The following is a 19377-nucleotide window of genomic DNA, read 5'->3' on the forward strand; positions in this document are numbered from 1 at the left end:
CGGCAGCACCTCCCTGTTGTTCTCTAGATACACAATCTCCTATCAAGGACGTGTATTTGGAGAACAGCGGGGAGGTGCTGCCAAAATTTTATCTCGGGTCAGAGTAGACCATGGATACTAAACCCACCTACACATCCTGGGGTGGGATTAGGACCTATCTTTACCTAGTAGACAATATAGGAACGTGTATATGCCATGTGAATTTTGTATTACTTATTTAAATGGTAGAGGATGGAGGATCGTCAGTGGATGTACACGGGTCGCACTAGTCAGAATACGTTGACCAATGAATGGCTTGACAAGACGGATGCTTTCTTGGAACGGGCGTTTGCAAGTGTCAATGGAGCTCGATCGACTTGGTGTCCGTGCAGCAAATGTGGAAACATGCGTCGGCAAACCAAGCTGGAGATGGGCAAACATCTGGTGAAGAACGGATTTACGTCAGACTACACCAGGTGGATCTACCATGGTGAATCTGACCGTGGGAGAGAGGAGGTCTTGAGACAACGAATCGAGGAATTTGATGATGATGCCGGGGTGGGAGACATGTTAAATGACTTTCATGAAGCACACTTCGAAGAGGCATGTAGGGAGGAGGAGCCAGAGGCTACCGCTAAGGCTTATTACGAAATGTTGTCTGCGGCACAGCAACCCCTTCACGGCCATACCAAGGTTTCTCAGCTAGATGCCATTGCACGCCTAATGGCTGTGAAGTCTCAGTTTAGTTTGAGTCGAGACGCGTTTGATATTATGTTGACAGTTTTTGGAAGCCTGCTCCCGGTTGGTCACATCTTGCCAAAGAGCATGTATGAGGCACAGAAACTCCTTCGTGCACTTAAGATGCCATACGAGCATATACATGCATGCCCGAAGGGATGCATCTTATTTAGGAAAGAGTATGCGGAAGCAAAATACTGTGTGAAGTGTGAATCGTCTAGATTTCTGGAGGTTGATTCTGGTGATGGTCAGAAAAAGCAGCTCGCAATTCCTGTGAAGGTTCTACGGTATCTTCCTTTCATACCTAGGATCCAACGGCTTTTCATGACTGAAGAATCCGCGAAACAGATGACATGGCACAAAAATGGCCGTCGCTATAATCCAGAGAAGCTGGTACACCCATCCGATGCTGAAGCCTGGAGAAGCTTTGATGCGATTTATCCTGCAAAAGCTCTAGAGGCCCGTAACGTACGCGTTGTGTTGGCAACTGATGGGTTCAATCCCTATGGAATGGCGGCCGCCCCGTACACCTGTTGGCCCATTTTTGTTATCCCACTGAATCTCCCACCCGGCGTCCTATTTCAACGACATAATATATTCTTGTCGTTGATAATTCCAGATCATCCGGGGAATAATATGAGTGTGTATATGGAGCCTCTGATTGATGATTTGCTCCGTGCTTGGGAGGAAGGGGTATGGACCTATGACCGATCCACAAAGACAAACTTCAAGATGCATGTTTGGTACCGGTACTCACTGCATGACTTGCCGGCATATGGGATTTTCTCCGGATGGTGTGTTCACGGGAAGTTCCCTTGCCCAGTATGTAAAGCATCTTTGAAGTTCATTTGGTTGTCGAAAGGGGGCAAATATTCCTCGTTCGACAAACATCGACAATTCCTCCCTCCTGACCATCCATTTAGACGAGACATGAAGAACTGTACCAAAGATGTTGTAGTTACAGCCCCCGCACCGCCGATGATGACAGGGGCCGCAGTTCGTGCTCAGTTAGACGCTCTTGAGTTCAATAATGAAGAAGGTGGTTTTTTGGGATATGGCGAGCAACATGCTTGGACGCAGAAGTCGTGCTTGTGGAAGCTTCCATATTTTGATAATCTCCTTGTTCCACATAACATTGATGTAATGCACACGGAAAAAAATATCGCCGAGGCAATTTTTGGTACCATAATGGACATTCCTGACAAGACAAAGGATAACGTTAAGGCTAGAGTGGACCAAGCGACATTGTGCAACAGACCACAGCTAAACATGGCGCCTCCAAGAGCTGGCAAGTCATGGAGGAAGCCTAAGGCTGATTTCGTTCTGACGAGGGCTCAAAGGAGGGAGGTTCTAGAATGGTTCCAAACATTAATGTTCCCTGATGGCTATGCAGCGAACTTGAAGAGGGGAGTGAATTAGCAACTATGCGAATCAACGGGCTCAAGAGTCATGATTACCATATATGGCTTGAGCGCCTCCTTCCGGTGATGGTTCGAGGCTATGTCCCTGAGCATGTGTGGCAGGTGCTAGCGGAGTTGAGCAATTTCTTCCGCCGGCTTTGTGCGAAGGAGTTATCTCGTACCGTGGTTGCAGAAATGGAAACAATGGCGCCTGTGTTGCTTTGTAAGTTGGAGAAGATCTTTCCTCCAGGCTTCTTCAATCCAATGCAGCATATGATTCTACACCTCCCGTATGAAGCACGAATGGGGGGGCCTGTGCAGGGTCGTTGGTGCTACTCAATTGAGAGATGTCAAAAGGTTCTTCGAACTAAATGTAAGAATAAGTGCAAAATTGAAGCATCCATTGCAGAGGCATACATTCTGGAGGAGGTGTCAAACTTCACATCGAAATACTACGCTGAGAACCTTCCTAGTGTGCATAATCCACCTCCTCGTTACAATGCTAGCGAAGATGAATTAAGCCTTAGCATTTTCCGAGGGCAACTCGGAAGTGCAAGTGGTGCGACCCGCAAGACCCTTAATCATGAAGAGTGGCGCTCTATCATGCTATATGTGTTGACCAACCTATCTGAAGTGGAGCCGTACATGATGTAAGTCATCGACAAACTTATTTCGACGTATTAATGGTATCTCTTGCCTAAACGTATCTTTCTCGTTGGCATAGGCAATTTCATCGTCAATTCTGGCGTAAATCAAGGCAACCGACCCCGCACGAAGCTGAGACTCTTCTTAAAGAGGGTGCGGGAAATGGAATGCCCGATTTCATTTCTTGGTTCAAACAGAAGGTAAAATTTCATTTCCGCGAACATTCTAGATACTCGTGCATACGATTAATATAACGAACCGCCCTGTTCGTACTTGCAGGGCCGAACCGATGCGTCTATGAATGTCGAGTTGAGACAGGTTGCCGATGGCTGTGACTATAGGGTCAGGTCGTTTGCCGGTTATGACGTCAACGGATATAGGTTTCACACAACAAGGCACGAGCAGAGTCGGCCCAATCGAAGAACCACAAATACCAGAGTTTTCACGCCAGGCTCCGATGGAGTCGAGTACTACGGAAGAATTGAAGAAATATACGAACTCACTTTTCATGGGTGCAAACCTCTTAATCCAGTTATATTCAAATGCCATTGGTTTGATCCATCTGTCGTGAGACGGGCCCCTAACCTTGGGCTAGTCGAAATTCGACAGTCATCCAGGTTACCAGGAGACGATGTCTATATTGTGGCTCAACAGGCCACGCAAGTTTATTATTTGTCATACCCGTGCCAAACCGACAGCCGTCTTAAGGGTTGGGATGTTGTGTACAAGGTATCGCCACACGGTAAACTACCTGTACCAAACAATGAAGATTACAATATAGACCCCGACACGTACGAAGGAGAGTTATTTCAAGAAGATGGGCTCGAAGGGAGTTTTGTGATAGATTTAACCGAAGCGATCGGAATGGAAGTAGGCAACGAGAGGGTTGCTGCAGAGGACGGTGGAGACGAGGTTCAGAATGTGAAGGACTTAGAATTACTTCAACGATTACAGTTAGATAATGACAGTGATGACGACATTCCTTCTTCGGAGCACGAGCTTGACTATATCGACACGCGTGATAGTGATGATGAGACTTATGATCCAGCTAATCCCGATCATGATGATTATTTCTAATACATGTATGATTCGTAATAATTTAGCTATAATTACTTGTAATTTGCATATATTTGTAATTATGTTTTGTTTGCCTATGCTGACTCGTGTACTCTTTTTAATTGCAGGTCATTAAGCAATGGTGGGCGGTATCAGGAAGCTCACGTCGATTTGCGAGAGACTGGCCGCGGCAGGGACTGGTTCAGGGTCAGGGTCACGTTCAGGGAGTGGTCGAGGGAGGCGTCGAGGCAGGCCTCGACGTAGGGTTGAGGAGGAGGAGGAGGAGGAGGAGCAGGAGGTGGTCCAGAGGCCTCGAGGGAAAGGTAAAGCGGCGAGGCCCCCGTCGCCTGAACCTGAGGTGGAGGAGGAGGAGGAGGAGGAGGAGGAGGAGGAGGTACCTTCCGCACACTCCTCTGGGGACGAGGAGGCGGAGGAGGAGGAGCAGCAGGAGCAGGAGGGGGACGGGGAGGCAGGGGATACCCAGGCCAAGATATGGTTGCGAGGTCCCTCATCCCTCCCGAAGCGGCCGATACCTGAGCATTTACGCCCGCTCATTAAACCGGTTGGGACCAAGTAAGTAACTTTAAATATTCTTAAAATTGTTCTTATGTTGTAAGTTACAAAAACTAATAATTCATATTAATTACTTGTGCAGGAGTTGGGTTAAGCTCAGCGGGGGTGACCACAACCGTAAGGCCAACGGGATCCTTGGCCTTTTGTGCAGGGTTCACTTCCCTGGCTTGGTGGTGTACGCCGGACAGCTGCAGCCGGCCTACACGTGGGACCACTACGTCGCCGCCCCCGACGTCCCTGATCGTCAACAGAGAAGATTCCCCAACATAGCAGAGCGGGTCAAGGCCGAGCTGTGGGTAAGTACTCCTCGTACTAAATTGCTCAATACATCAGCTACTTTCGACATTCTTGAAATAATAACTGTTTACGCGTGTATATGCAGGACTTCTATAGATGCCAGGAGGGGTTCGAGGCCAAGGCGAAGGCCGTCTGTGATGTAGCCGCCAAGAAGCTCGTGAGGGACATGCATTACGAGGCGCGCATCCAGGCCATCATAGAGTTCAACGCTCAATACAATCATACGAAGGTTAGAAAAGAGGAGGCAAGAACAATGAACCTGACTAAGGATCAATTCATGAGGGTAAGTAAAGAACGTTGATGCTTACTATTTATGATTAATTAGGCTCATTTTCTTTTTCATACGTCACACGCTTGATGATGTAGGTGCCTCCGTGGTGGTGTCGTGCGCATATGCCGTGCTGGGAGAGGATGGTCGACGTGTGGTTGGAGCCCGGGTGGTTGGAGACCCACCTTTCTTGCCGGCAGCGGCGTTTGCAGATGCCGACTGCATCACACCATCAAGGCAGCCTAAGCCTTGATGAATATAGAGAAAAATGGGTACGCAACTTCAATTCTTTATTATAACGTTCAGTTCTACGTAATTTTTAATGATTTTGTATTTTGCTGCAGTCGGCGTCACATGATGGCCGACCTTGCTCCCAGCTCAAGGCATGGGTCCTCTCCAAAAAGGGCAAGGCGACGGCCGATATAGATTTCAACCCAGACGACCCGTCCGAGGCGTACAGCCACCCTAGCATATACAGCCGCGTCAGCGAGTATACAAAGATGGCTAGGGAGGTTCACGGGCCAGACTTCGATCCGAGCTCCGAGGACATTGATGGAGAAATCGTGATGAGGGTGGGAGGAGGCAAGAAGCATGGCCGATATTGGATTGGCGATGGCGTCCTCGACACGGCCTCTACTCCCACTCTCTCCCAGATCCGAGCTAGGAGCACGGACTCGAGCCCGGCAGTACGCCCACGACCCACCGCTGCACAGTTCCAGATGGAGGCTCTACAGGTTCTTTCTCTTCCATTCATCGTTCGTTTGTTGTTGTACTTTAGCTTTGCATTATAACATTGCAATAAAATATTGTAGGCCCAGGTGGAAGAATCAAGGAAGAAACAAGAGGAGATGGCGGCGCAGATGGAGGAAATGCGGCGGAGGATGGAGGAGGAAAACCGGATTAGGATGGAGCAGATGTTCCAGTACATGCAGAACTTTGCTACGAGCATGGGACAGACTTTGCCTCCGCCACCGCCGATGATGTTCCCTCCGCCTCAGCCACCCACGACTACTCCTGTGAGTCACTTGACACATTGTGTTTAAGATTCAATAGTTTAAATTTGACAACTTTAGATGTTACCTCAGAATGTCCTATCCTATGTGCAGAATCAATCGGCGGCTTCGAATAATGAAGATCAAGATTTGTCGCAGTGGTCTCCTTGGCCTCCACGGAAGTAGACTTGATTGTGAACAATGTGGAAACTAAATTGTGAGAAGAACTTGGATTTATGGATTATTTCGTGCTTATGTTGAACTATGCCTGTGGTGTTTATGAATTATGCCTGTGGTTGTGAATTATTCATGTGGTTGTTTATTACAAATGCCTGTGATATGTGTATTGTGAATTGAGAGGGGTCCGTTATACGTGGCAAAATATCGAAAATGGGGCGGTTCTGGTCACTTTGCCGAGTGTTACACTCGGCAAAGAGGGGCCTTTGCCGAGTGTCGTGACCATAGCACTCGGCAAAGGGGCATTTCCCAGGTGTAGGAAAGGTCCTTTGCCGAGTGCCCGGGTGCCGGCACTCGGCAAACATAGCCGTTACCCGACGCCGTCAGTCCGCGGTTCGCCGAGTCCATCTGTTCGCCGAGTGTTTTTCGGCCGTCGGCAACATGTTTGCCGAGTGTCCGAGTTTTGACACTCGGCAAACTAGGCTTTGCCGACACAATATTTGCCGTGTGCCCTTTGCCGAGTGTTTTCATGCCTTTGCCGAGTGCCCCAGGCACTCGGCAAAAGTTCTGTATCCCGTAGTGAGGTTAGGCGCGACCTGGCTTTCGGTACCGTTTGGCGACAAGTGCTGCTGGTGCCTGCTGCGACCGCATTCACGGGTTCGGCACTGCCGCAATCCGTGTGCGTCCGTCGTAGCTGGCGTCGGTGCCGCACGGTGCAGGCCGACCGACGGTAGGATTACCGTGATCCAATCCAACAACCCGTGCCCGACGCGGAGTTTATGGTTTCTGCACCTGTCGCTGGCAGTAGTAGTAGACACTGGCCGTCAGATCGTTGATCCACGTACAGCGTAGGTGCGACAACCGACAAGGATGTCATGGGAGGGGCGCTGGGCAGGTCGGTAGTTTACCAAGCGAGTTCGTGGGAATGCTAGAATGTACGTTGCAGCTCATTCGTGGGACTGCATGCTCTCGAATAATCCTTATAAATCTTCCATACGAATATACGATAATAATTGATTCTTACAAGAGACTTTGTTTCAACCGTAACAACACACGATTATAGATCTAATTTAGTGTTAATTTTGTGGTTCAAACTCGGAAGTAAATGAAACCCCGTAGGCAACACGTGACTTTATTCCGCGGGGGCAGGTCTGAAAAATTCGCAGCATTTTAAACGACAAGGGACGCTGGACATAGAAGAATCTCCGCAGACTTCTGGTTGGGCCTGGACTAGGGAATTGGGCCAGGACGAATTGGCCCAACGCGAATAGGCGATGCCAGAATCAGCAGTGTGGCGCAACGTTCCTCCGTTTCGTTGGAAAGCTACGGGTGAACAAACCAAACCAAAATTTCTCAGACTAGTATGCTGACGCTGTGTCCCAGCATGGATGTCTGACACTGTTCGTCGAAGGGGGTCCAGAATCATGAAGGGGCTCGTCGAAGTCAGAAGCTACCTGTATACGAATACCAAAACGGCAATAGCTCACTTGCTCAGAGGTTTTCAGTACCCGGCACGTTTGTTTGCTTTTTTTCTTCCCGTGCACACTAAAAGCAATTGACTTTAATAATCATACAAACCTTTGCAGCACAACACGATTCAAATTTCAACAAGAGTGTAAGCAGTGTGTGCTCAGTTTGATAGAAACCATGGCTGCAGAACATGGTTTTGCTAGAAATGAAACATTTCGTCGAACGGCTCATAGATCCCAAGGACTCACGCGCTGCTCCGTGCTAGAGCCTTGCTTTGCATAACTTCTTTTTTTCTTCACATGTGAGCAGGGTGTGCACACGCAACTGCTATTGGGTTGATGCCCTCGTTGAAATAACCTAGATTCCTTTTAGGCTTCTAATCTGTTGATGCTTAGCTCAATAGGAAATATCTGTTGATGCTTAGCTCAATACGAAATATTTGTAGGGTTATCATGAGTGGTGGTGGACTGGTGGGTCACCTAATATATGCATAGTATACAATGCCAGTATGCCACCTTAGTTAGCCCCCTAACCTTGCACCGTTTGCCACGGCCAAAAATCAACAAACAGTGAGACCAATCAGCAAGCGGTGGAGGCGGACAAACAGCTTCGACGCATGTTGTCGACGTTACTCTCGCTACTAAAATTTTTTTTGTAGGTACCCATACTTTTTTTATAGCTCTCTTTGATAGGGGCTTCCCAACCGGCCTCACCATTAATTTTTGGAAAACCCTACCAAAGGGGTATGGGCAAAACTGCTCCGCGACGGAAGCCCCACGATTCCCGCTCTCCAGAGCAATTTGATGGAGCCGAAGCAAAAAAAAAAAAATTGGCTCCACGGCTCCATCTCACCCGCAGGACCATATTCCCCGGTTTGCCTCCTCCGTGGTAGGGTCAGAGGGTGCCGGTGGCGTGGAGGAGCAGGCGCGGCTGGACGGCACCGGCGGCGTGAGGGAGAAGACGGGCTCGGGGGGCGGCGCTGCATGGGGGAGGAGGTGAGGTCGGAGGATGGCGTGGCGCAGGCGCGGCTTGGCCAATGAGGCGGGGGAGCGAGCGGAGGAAGAAGGTGAGCGCAGGCAAAGGGCGAGCGGATAAGAAAAGGGAGAGAAGGGGAGATGAAGAGGGAAAAATAGAGAGAAAGGAGAAAATGAAAAAGGAAAAAGGAAGAAAAGATAAGGGCGTTATAGACATTTCATCTTATTTACCCATATTACACAGCCATGAGAAGTTATTTTACTAAACATTTTTCTAACAGGACAAGCCGGAGAAAAAAAGGCTGCTCCATCGAAGAAGCCATAGCCACAGCCATTTTGGACACAGTCAGAGCCCTGCCAAACGAGCCCTTAGTTGGAGTATTATATAATTCCTGTGCCCTAAAAAACGTTACTACTATAGTAATTCACCTGTATCTAGAAATCCATTTCTAGGAGCGTATCATCCTGGGACGAGCCACCCTAAAGGTAGACGTCATTTCTACGAGCGGACGGTGAGACGACTCGCTCCTAAAGATTTCACCAACACCACCCTTAAGAAATTTCTACGAGCAGATTTTTAGGAACCGGCCACCAACACCAAAAATATTTCACCACCGCACGAGTGCCTTTCAAATTGAAATTGAAAAGTATGCATTTGTGGTGACCCCGCATCTCCCTTTTCTCCCCTTCTCTCTCATTTATCTCTTCTCTCCATGGCGCACATGAGGCAGGTGTCACAATGGCACGGCAGGGCTGATCCCTGGCTTGGAGGTGGCGCAGCCGGCCAACCTAGGCCATGGTTCAGGCGGTGCGGCAAGCCCCGGCTTGAAACAAGCCTCGAAGAGGAGCAGCAAGCCCTGCCAGAGAGGCGGGGCGGGGTGCCACGGCTATCACCGTCTCGGAGCAGTGGCCTTGCATGGGGCGCGGCTGGCAAGCGTCGGGAGCCTGCATCGGTGAGTAGCGGCAGGGCGAGTCCTGTTAGCGACGCGTCTAGCAATAGTAAATATTGCATAATAGCCTCACATACATGCATGCAAACTTGTTCATACAAACACACACGCAACCCCATGAGTACCTCCGAAAGATTGAGATAGCAAATCCTCGAATAAATCTAGGAAAATATGAGCACCCGCACTAAGTCGAGGACTTGAATTTGGATGGACAGGTTCCACCATAATAAGAAACTTTAACAACTGAGCTACGCTCGCCTACATTAGCCTCATTAGACCGCATATCTCTTTTATATGACCATAATAGGTAGTAATATAAACTGAAACATTCTAGAACTCTAAAGATAGTTATTAAATCGCACATAAAAATTTCCTCAAAGTCTCTCTTAATACAAATAACACAAACTCTATTATAGTCAGAAATTTTGTCATTCGTATTAGTTAAAAGGAGTTAAAATGTATCTCAATTCTTAAATGATGCAACGTACATGAGTCAAGAATGGAGTTCTACCAACCGGAGGCCGCTGCATTCACTATAAAAAATGGTTTCTAGGGCGGTTGAAACGACATTTGTAGGGGTAGTCGCGGTACCCGTTCCTTATTTTCGCAGTTACAAATAGCTGTTTGTAGGATCGGGTAACAGGCCCACCCCTGTAAAGCCATTTCCAGGAGCGGGTGACACCATCACCCATTCCTGGAAGTGTATTTCCAGGGGCGGGTGACGCCATCATCCACCCGTAGAAATGGTATCTTCAGGGGCGGGTGATGCCATGACCCACCCCTGCAAATTGTTTTCCAGGTGTCACCTGCCCCTGGAAATGTCGTTCCTACCAAAAGTTTGTACCATTTTCGCGTCAAATTTTTAAAATATGGTTGTCTCATGTATCAACCCATTCAGATCCAACACTCAAAGAACATTATATATGCAATAAAATATATATAACCAGTCTCACAATCCAAGTTCGTACATCAATACTTAAGGTCTTAGAGATAGCAATTTCAAATCCATAAGAAGAGGGTAGGAGTACATTCATGCATGTTACATATTTCATATTCCGCTTCGCTTCATAAGATATGCAACATAGTTTAAGTCTCCAATCGTAAAGCCTAAAACTTCATCAATATAAGCTAGAGCATGAATTAGTGCACTCTCTATCGCTTCAAATGGATGGTACACTACCATAAATCTCGAACAGTGGAGAGGTAAACTGATATGGCCTATGGAAAGTGAGATGAGCCTGGAGCTTGAAATTCCTGGTACGTATCAGGTTTCCATCTTTATAAAAAACTATAATTCAACATATCCAAAACTTGAGCCAGAATTGTATGAAAGTTCATTGATGCAATGGTATTACCAAAGAGATCCTAAAAGATGGAAACAACATGATGAAAGTCAAAAGATGTAACATAACTAATGATAAAAGAATGATTAGAATGATAAAATAATGTTCCATACCATGTCATGTTGATTCATCCGACAAAGCCTCTCAGTAGTCATAATCACATTGCTTTCTCCCTCCTCGAGCGCCTTTATTCGAAAATATGAGAAATCTGGCACAAAGTACCCATGATCCTTAAGTTGTTGCAGGCCATGCCTCCACGGCGGTCCTTCAAAAGTTACCCTATTTGGTGCTACTTGACCCCATGCGGCAATTGAAACCACCGGGATGGCTTGTCGTGGTGCCATCCTGTTGAACTGTGTTTCTCGAACATGTACTTGAAAAGAGATATTTACTCTTTTAAAATTCCGTTCACCAATAGCCTTGGGTTGCACTAAAGGAGAAGTACCACCTATAGCTTCGACAACATCTTTAAGCCATCTAATAGGGTCGATAAGCTACATTGTATGTAAGTAAATTTAGGAATTATTCATGTGTAGTAAAAAAACTAATTACAAGAAGGAAAGAATATTACTATGTTGGGAATTGCTTCTTTACTTCGATCGCTGGTAGGCAAGTCAATGACGCAATTAGGGAACTGAATTACTGGAGAACGAGCCAACGGTGGCTCCTCGAAAATGTAGTGTCCTGTACCACCTCCATGGCTGCCACCACCACGGCGGCCTCTTCCACAGCCGCCACCACCACGGTGAAAAGAACTTCTACTTGCCATAGTTAGCCTAAACTGTTCAAATAAAATTGTAATAAGATAGATTATTCCACAAACATCAGGTTCAATAAAATTACGCCATAAAACATCATAATTCATGAAATGCTTAGAATAAAAGATTGTCCAAAATAATGTAAGAAATTTAAAATTGTTAGTTTAGATCTCATGTACATTGTTATAACTAATCATATCACTAGAACATTTTTCATTCCAATCAAATTACAGCCCAAACTATCCAATCAAATTTGCTAATACTATCCAAAATTCATATTTCAAAATTTAAAATTGGATTCACGATCACAATTTCACAATTCACATTCACAATTTCAATAAGTACTACTATTCATAGTTAAATAAAATAAAAATGAAAAAAATGAAAGGAAAAGAATCTGACGCTCGGTGGGGAGGCGGCACGCAGAGGAGGGGCCCAACCGATGATGGAGGCGCTGCGGGGAGGGAAGCCCGACGGGGAGGGGAGGCGCCTCGGCGGTGGCCCACGAAAGGGGAGGCACGGTCGCTGGTGACGACGGGAGGGGTCTAGCCCCGGCGGTGGAGATGGTGTGGGGAGGCGCCATGACAGGAGTCGTGGTAGAAGGGGAGGAGGCGCGGCGATGCGGCCCAGCGGTGGAGAGACGACGTGGGGAGGTGCCGCGACAGGAGCCATGGGAGAAGGGGGTAGGAGGTGTGGACGGGACGATGTGGCCCGATAGTGGAGAGACAACGTGGGGAGGCTCCGCGATGGGAAGGCGCCATGGGGGAGGGGAGAAGGCATGGCGTGGCGGGCCGATGGGGAAAGGGAGGTGCTGCGGTGGCGGAGCTCGCAGGATAGGGGAGCGGCACCAGAGTAAGGGAGGGAGGTGAAAAATTTGGCAGCCTGATGGAATCCCGCGTGCTTCTGCGAAGTTTTGGCTAAGTCCCGGCGTGGACTAGTCTAATATATGGGGGCATTAGCAAGAGCATGTAACATCATGCTTTTTAGAGCATTTAAAAATATAGACCTTTTTAAATTTTTCTTTAATTATAACATAATCTCTTCTCCCAAATATTCAGAAGTCATTTTACAAATTAAATTATGCATTTAACCTACATGTGTGATGCATTTGATTGTATTAGAAAATCTATTCTAAATCCTTCTCTTATAACTCTAGAGACATTCTTTAATCCCTCCAAAACTCTAGGAACAATATTTGAACTTTAATCAAATATTATTTAAAGAACCCTATGTCAATTCCCCTTTTAAATATTACTCAAATCCAATCCTTGGCTCTACATCAAAACCTTTCCCGAAAATCCTAATTCTATGGCCAACTCTAGTCCATATATTCAATCCCTTTGAATTTGAAATCCAAATTAAAACTAAAATCCTTTCAAATAAATGCCAAACCTTTAAAACCATTCATGGGCTGCCAACCCTAAAAACCCAGCTTGGCTCTCTTCCTGGCCTAGTCCCCTCCACCTCTTCCTCCCTTTCCATGCAGCCCAACCTGCCTCCTGTCTGTCGGCCCAACCTTCCTCCGTGGCCTAGCTCGCCCCTTCGCGTGGTGTTGACGGTCCTTATGTCAAAAATCCGAGTGTGCATCTTTATGTTGGGTGTTCTTTTGTCGTGCGACACGAAGACTTATGTGCGACGTGTGGCCCATAATAAACCCTGATTAGGAATATGCCTCGCTACCGTCACACTACTCAAAGAATAATGGAAAACTAACATATCTTACTAACATATTTGTTATCAATAACCAAGTTCCACATGTATTGGCAAATAAGTTATTTCAGGAATACAAGTCTGTACAAGAGAGGAAACGTGCGCAAACACGGATGAAACACACAGAAGAACACTTGATGCATATACGATGGATAAGAGGGCCCACATGCCACAGCAAATCAGCCCAATCCAGCATGGGTCCGCAAGGATCAGCACCAAGGACCAAAGGACAGCCCACCAGGAAAAGGCGGTGGAGAACCGGCCCAGCCCAAGGTGGGCCAAACCTGGACAGGCGGTTCCCACCCTTATCTTCCACGTGGCAGTCGCTTGTTGACTCTGGATAGCGGTGGGAGAAGATTCCCTAGAGATACCTCCTGGGAACCGCCCTCAACCACCTATAAAAAGAGGAAGAGACCCCCCTCTACACGCACCACACTTGAAGCCTCTCCCTCCCTCTCTCTCTCTTGTCACTCTTGTAATCCTTAGGCTAGTGGAGCTAGGCTAGAGCTGAAACTCTTGTAGTGCTAAGCTAGACTTCGGGTCGGTTGGTGACGTAACCTCCGGCTCTCGGTATGGTTTTGTACTCGACTTGTCAGTATCCTATCTATAAAGAGTATGATTGTTATGCTATTTTGGTAGTATGCTATGCCATGTCTTGTGCCTTAGTTATACTCATATGTTTAGGCTGAATCTATGTTACCGCATCAGTTCGTTATGCCTTCGGGCTTGCTCTAGTTCTATGCATGTCGATCATCATGGTTGGGGTTCTGGAGGGCCTAGAGTAGTGATCATGTGTACGAGCGTGGTGCTTGGACGTGCTGGGATCCATCGAATATGACTGTGCCCCACGGTCTGAGGGGCAGCGCAAGCCAATGACGTCGACATGAATGATGGCCACATTGCACAGAATGTCGGATTTGAAAATGTATTTGGTGCAGCACTTATTCAACATAACCCAATCGAAAGTGATATGTCTTCTGGTATATCCCATGACCATTGTTTGTTGACAGGTCCAAAACATTAGACCATGCATCTGACAAATTATGCCATCCCTTATTTCTTCCTTGTGTTTCAGGTGGCACAAAACAGGACCTTAACCAGGGCGTTCCCGATGGGTTGCAACAGAATAGGACCGAAGAACAAGATTTACCACCATCCGAAGCACTACACGATAGTATTGCTTATCACAATGTAATTCACTACTCCTGGCAACATGTTCACTTCTAGTTCTCAAAAAAAAATCACTCATTTAGTGTCCCAACTGTTGTCTACCTTCCTCACCCCCTCCCTTCACGACAATGTTTATCTTGACAATATAATGGAAGGCGACCTTTCACCCGTTTGTACTCAGGTTTCTAATGCATTGTTCAGTAACAACACTACTATTTTAGCATCAACGGTGCCATCTTCTAAACACATATTTGATTCTTCATATCCAGGTTCGCACAGATGTGATTATTGATCACATAGTGGCTCATGTTCTAGCTAAAGGAGACCCTGTCGCACCTTCACCAAATGGCAGTATGGATTATTCTCAAATATTTTCATCATCTTTTTCTCCTGCTACTTATTTTAGATCAGTTGTACACACTCACAATATTGTTGCCCAAGCACCCCCACACCTGGATTCTCTAGTACATGCAGCCCACCCCTGTATTTTTGATGCATCAACCTTACTGTAAATTATCTGTTCTTGTAGTCAATTACAGGCCTCCCACTTAGTAGGCAACCACACTTCTTCAAAAGAATATTTAACATATTATGTATTCTGCTTGCGGGCAGTAACAGGATTAAAATTATTCTGCTGAATATAACATTGCCCTAGTGACATCATAACAGTACAAAAGCAGGCTTAGTCCTTGTACTTGCAGATAATAAAAACTTGGCTTGCCTCATCTGTTCAAGATGACTAAATCTACCCTTCTACTGATTGCCTTAGATTACAAGAGCAAGTTGCCCATGATCAGCAACTCCCTGCTGCGTTTAGTAATAGTTGACTAAAATATCACAAAGTTCTGAGTCTTAATTAAGCTTTTGGAAAAAAAAAATCCGTTATGGCATATTCATTATGCTCATATGTTGATCCAGAACTGGTTGATGTGTCTCAAAAGCAAGGTAACAAGTCCGATAATTCTCTCTTAATAACCAAAAGAAAAGGAGACAGAAATAAAGGGTTTTTTTCAGTAGCGTTGCAGACTGAACACCCCCAAGTCTGAATTTGCTCATGTTGTACCATAATAAGCACATATAGATTAACCAGTACTGGAAATAATCTAGTGGTTCGTATGACTAGATAATTTGCTGAGTTTAGTAACAGTTGCCAAATATCCATACAATTTATTAGATGACAATATCGTCACTATTTTAATACAACTACCTCAATCATACAGTAAAGTTTCTGTAACTTTTTACTACTCCTAGAATCTCAATTATACAGTACATAGTTACTGCTCCATTTTATTAGGCAAAGTCACTTCTCAATCACACGATAAAGTTACTTCAAGATTTAACTACTCCTAGTATGGAATTATTGATATAGCCTCTTAGATAGTCTGGTAGTCATCCTCAATTATACAGTAAATATTCCGGAACATTTTACTATACCTTCGATGGCTTACACTTATTCACCAGGACATGGTCTGGAATTTTGACAGATAAATTATGTTACGTACTGACAGATTTATTATGTTGTGCAAATATACATGTTACGATGTTTCCTGCAATCATAATGGTGTCCACAATACAAATTATAAGTCTCCTTTTTCTAAAAAAATAGGAGATGAGGAAAATATACAAGCTGCAACCAACACAGATGATGCACTTGGTCCTATTCTTTTGCAGCCTTGCACACAAGATAAGTTCATCCATCATCCAGCCATTGCTCCAAGGCCACAGCGGCTTACAAAACGACCAGCCAGGTATGTGTCCCCTTTCAGAGGCGATCCACAAAGAGCTAAAGCTCCATAGTTAACAGCACATGCTGTTAGGAAAAAGTTCCGAAGTGACATGAAGTGCAAAAGGTATTGTTTACAACCTACTCTTGAAGATCCAATGCTGCATGCACACACTTATGAGTCATTTCTTTGCATACCAGTGATATTTTCATCCACACCAGCTTGAGAGAATTCAGTGGATCAGATATATTGGAGTCTTTCCTTGATGGCGAGATGCTTTCCACCCAGTTCATGTCATACTTCCTTGCTTGCATGAGCTATGATGAATGCCACATGGCTTATGGTGGTGGGTACAGGGTCTTCCTATCTCAACAGCTTGGGGTAACCGCGTACCTAATCCATTCACTACACAATTCAACAAAAAATTTTACACCCTCTAATGCCATTATATTACACATCCAGGAATATGTCAATATTGAGAAAGATGAAGATTTCTCTCAGTGGGAATCACGTCAGGCACTAGCTGTCTTACAGCGAGATATTGGAGATCTTGACGCAACCAAAGTGAAACTAGCAAGTACTATCTACTCCTGACAACCACATCAATGTACTACAAAAAAGGGCTACCAACTGATTTTGAACTCACAGTTTCCGCACTTCATTTTACTTCTATCATGTCTAGTTCCTTTTGCCGGTTATGGAGGAGGAGCACTATAGCATCTACCGCATCAACTTCATACACGACCGCATTGATGTACTTGATTCTAGTCTAGATGACCACACAGATTACCACCAAGTCCTGGGTGACCGAATTATTCGACGCCTTAATCTCCTATTCCAGTTGGCAACAGATTTTGAAATGAAGCAATTTACTAGATTCAAACATCCTATCATTGACGTATGTATGCATACAGATGACAATGATTGTGGATTCTATGCCATCAAATCCATGGAGCTATGGAATGGTGACTCTTTCCATGTTCCAATCCTCACAGGACGACGAACCACTTTTACCAAAACTCGATGTTTCTAATTATTAATCCATCTACAATAGTCCTGATTGCTATTTACCTATGCATTGCAGGAAAACATTCGGCAATATAGGTCCCAGCTCCTATTCTACGGCCTCTACCACGAAATCAATGAGATCAAGAAGCTCCCTGGTGGTCTAGAAGCACACAGGCGTCGCATGTATGCGATCTTGGTGGTCTAGAAACATGTTTACTTTCCCTTCATTTTTGACAACATCCACACAAAATTTTTCGTCAACATCCAAACATTCTGTGTGGTCGCTTGAATATCATGGATCCCAAATAATTTTAATTATGTTCTTCACAAATTTGAGTTGTTACTATAAATAGAATACAAGTTTTGTACTTCACATGCCCACTCAATGGAATTCCAGAAATTCTTATGTTTTTAGCATGATGGAGACATTTCACATAAAGGTTCTTCTTTTGTACTTCACATGATTCTGTATAACCCATGCAACATCACCAAAAGCATCCTCCAATTGTTGTTTTTTGGGTCGGTTCTATTGTTTTAGCAGCAAAAGCTCAGTCGCAGAGCAAGTACCATACAGGTTCACATTGTACTTGCTAAAACACAAGCATATGTCCAGAATTAACTACATTTGTCAGACAACGATTATCTAGTTTGCATGATGCAAGATAGATGCAGTACGAACCTGAGCAACATTGGCAGCAAAAAAAATTAGCAGATGCAAAAACAGGCTGCGCTCACTCGCAGCTGGGTGCCCACAACATCTATAGACACGGAAAATCCAACAATCGTTGATATCAAAACTGCTGTATTCATAGGGTAGGATGATAATCATAACATTGCCACAGTTTAGTCACCACTGATAGCAAGTGGGTTCACAATACTCAAAACACAAAGGAATCAGAAAGGATAACTTATTCATGATGCACAGAAAGTCTCCTACAGCCAAGCCACTCCTAGACTACTACCCGAAACAGTTAAATCATCCTCCTGACCACGGAGATGGGCAAGCTTGCACGCTGACGACAATGTCAAGCTGAGCTAGCAAACACAACCATTCATCTTCGACGGAATAACACGGTGCAGTAAGAGCCATTCAGTAATTATCCATTCAGTAAACAATACATGCTATTATTAATCTGTTCCAAACACAACCAATCAGTAAACACAACTTATGCAGCATCATTAAACTCATCCTCCAGTTGCCTTTTAGTGGGTGTTCTCCCCCTCTTTCCATCCCATCTTGCCCCGCAAACTCCCACTTGCACCTCGTTTCTTATTGATGTTATCCGGGTTTAAATCACACCCCGTACTATAATGACCTAAAGATCCGCAATATCCACATGTCTGCTGCCCCTGTGCCTTATTGGAACTTGCATGTTCATTAACAACCTGTTTCCTTCCACGCTTCCTCCCCTTTGTTCTTGCCTCCCTTGGTGCACACTCTGAAATTTGGACTGCACTTTCAACTGCTGCATCTTGTTCAGCCCAACTAGCTGCAGGTTCACCTATAATATGCGGGATCACATCACTTTGTTCTTCTGTATGATCCCCCACATGTGATGCTCCTGTATTCACCCCACTCAACCAATGCAGACAACCTTTCTTGAACCAATACTCACAGCCTTTCTTGAACCCAAGACTTGTTTTGCGGCATGCCCTCACAGCAGCCATCGTGATTTCTACTAGCTTCTTTGTTTTGTATTGATCGCTCTCATAGCCTGGTATCGAAGTCACAATGTCGTGCCTATCCCACGTTACCATCGTTCTTGCACCCCTTGTGTATCTCTTTATTATGTAATCTGCAGGTATATTGTCAATCTGAATGTACGTGAAGGCTTTAATAAGATGGGTGCAGAACAAGCCTGTAACAATCAAATTAACCATAATTAGTGCTACTTTTTCACCAGACCACAATATACATTGAAATGCTGAAATGAATTTTTTTCAAATTGCAACATCTTACCTGTATGCTCCCATGTCTTGCACTCGCATGTATACCTACCGGATCGTACATCAGCCTCCACTCTAAATGAATGTTGAAACCAAGCATATTGCCATGACTGATTCGTGTGCGTCACCAGGTAAACATCAACCTCATTAGGATGAGGATCAATATGGAAAGCAGTACTATAAATATAAGTTTCTCTA

This window comes from Setaria italica, chromosome IX (assembly GCF_000263155.2).
Source record: "Setaria italica strain Yugu1 chromosome IX, Setaria_italica_v2.0, whole genome shotgun sequence".
NCBI lineage: Eukaryota > Viridiplantae > Streptophyta > Magnoliopsida > Poales > Poaceae > Setaria > Setaria italica.